Source organism: Lepisosteus platostomus (genome assembly GCF_059453375.1).
Source record: "Lepisosteus platostomus isolate fLepPlt1 chromosome 5 unlocalized genomic scaffold, fLepPlt1.hap1 SUPER_5_unloc_1, whole genome shotgun sequence".
Classification (NCBI taxonomy): Eukaryota; Metazoa; Chordata; class Actinopteri; order Semionotiformes; family Lepisosteidae; genus Lepisosteus; species Lepisosteus platostomus.
The window spans coordinates 662,174-664,121 of record NW_028291471.1 but is presented as its reverse complement, the minus strand read 5'-3'; the positions used below and the strand labels follow the sequence as shown (position 1 = coordinate 664,121).

The 1,948-nt window shown below is 36.9% G+C and overlaps 1 non-coding gene across 1 annotated transcript; it reads left to right on the top strand.

Annotated features, from left to right (window-relative positions):
- Nucleotides 1–94, top strand: trnai-uau (transfer RNA isoleucine (anticodon UAU)). The gene is made up of 2 exons: nt 1–38; nt 59–94. It is a non-coding gene; the product is annotated as a tRNA-Ile (tRNA).
- Nucleotides 95–1,948: the final 1,854 nt, after the last annotated feature.

The following is a 1,948-nucleotide window of genomic DNA, read 5'->3' as shown; positions in this document are numbered from 1 at the left end:
GCTCCAGTGGCGCAATTGGTCAGCGCGTGGTACTTATACAGCAGTGCACAGCGGAGGTATGCCGAGGTTGTGAGTTCAAGCCTCACCTGGAGCAGTGTCTTTAGCTACTGAGAGCAACTGTCGAGTTTAGATACTGTTAGGTATTTGATGGAGATAAATTAACATCAAACGAACAAGTAAAGATTTATTTCGAGTCACAATCAAAGAAGGCTCCACAGCTGAAACGTTGTGTTTACTTCTATTTTCAGCATGGAATAAACCTATACTTTTCCATTTGCAGCCCACGCATGCTGTGATGCAGCTCCCTACTTAAATTTCTATCAGCTGTGTACCTCCAGTTGACCTGTACACAAATATATGAGAGAGGTCTACTGAGACAAGAGGAGCACTGAAGACTTGATAAAGCTCTCGCATTAGATTCTGTGTTTATGTTGTTACCCAGATTTGTTTTTAATGTTCTTTTTCTTTTGAAGTTGTTGCGTTTGGTTTTTTTTCTGATTGGTAGCTACAACGGGTCAGTTGCAACAAACTGGCTGCTGAAATTTGTCAGCAAACCTGTTCTCAATTGCAACAAACCTAAAATAACAGCTGCTCCCCATTAGATGTTACTAAAGTAGGAGACTAAGCAGACGAAGTGGAACAATAGATTACATTGGAACTGTCCTGAATGTAGTGGAAATAATATCGTCATTTAGTAATGAACAATTGCTTTCCAGACACTACAATTATTCACAAGGAATTTTATCAATACATATTTTATTAATAAAAGTGTAATATCTTAATAATCAACTTTAATGTTATCTTTATTAGTAGCTGTATTACAGGTAATGCATGCACAGACTTTATTATACTATAATGAATTTTCAGGTATCCCGGGGAGAGAACTGAAATGAAGGAAATACATATTTAAAAGGGGTGTAAGTCTTAAATGTGTTCTGTCACATAGGGGTGTTAATTGAATAGATTTGTTGTAATATTATTTGACTCTACACTTGTGTTTCTCAGGAGACAGCATTAATATTGGGGATTTGCGGATACAGATAATAAGTTGTACTATACAGGCAAATGTATGGTTACCTTAATGAAAAAAACTCTTATCATTACCCTTTTCAACATTATTATTTAAGACAGTCTTTCAGAACAGTATTCTCATATTAGTGGCTATAGTCTAATGATAATGGTGGTGAAACAGACGAAATGTGCGGAAAGAATTGGAGATGGAACAGGAGACTCATCCAGTCGATAGAAAGCTTGGGTAGGACTGCACAAACACCGTGCCAGTGCTTAGTAGCGTCATTTAAAAATAATACGTGGTTTAACAATATCAACTGCTCTTCTGTGAGCTCAGCTCCACTACTAGTAATACATTGCCCAAATTTTCAAATTAGATACATGTGTTTTCTACGTGAATGTAATTGGTACTTTTTTGTTTTAACTGATTTAAAATATAATCTTTATAAAACAGACAAAGGGTTTATGTGTCGCGCTGAAATTCACACACAAGTAAGGAAAGATATTGGCTTAGGAAGAAATCCAGAGTGGAGATGCCGGCGATTGAAAACAACCACATACAGCCTGTATGTGCTCTACCACTGAACGAAACTTCCGACAACTACTGTATCTTTATCTGCAGCACTTTCTTTTAGGAAGAGTGAGGAGTCTACAAGCCTAGAAAATAAGACAACTAAGTGAACGACAAATTTTCACTTTTTGATTAAAGAACATAAAAAACACCTTTCTTCCAGCCAAATTCAAACCAGAGAACAAAGAGTTCCCAGCTGTTTCCACTATATTCCTCCGCTCTTACAACTGAGTTATCGAAAACACAGGAAGCCCACCTTTTGTCTTACATAAAGCACAATGTAGTGCAGCGGTCCTATTTATTTAAAACCCAGTTCGAAATCAAATCTCATTCCCATAGTCCTGTTTAGTTTGAATTTAAGCAGTT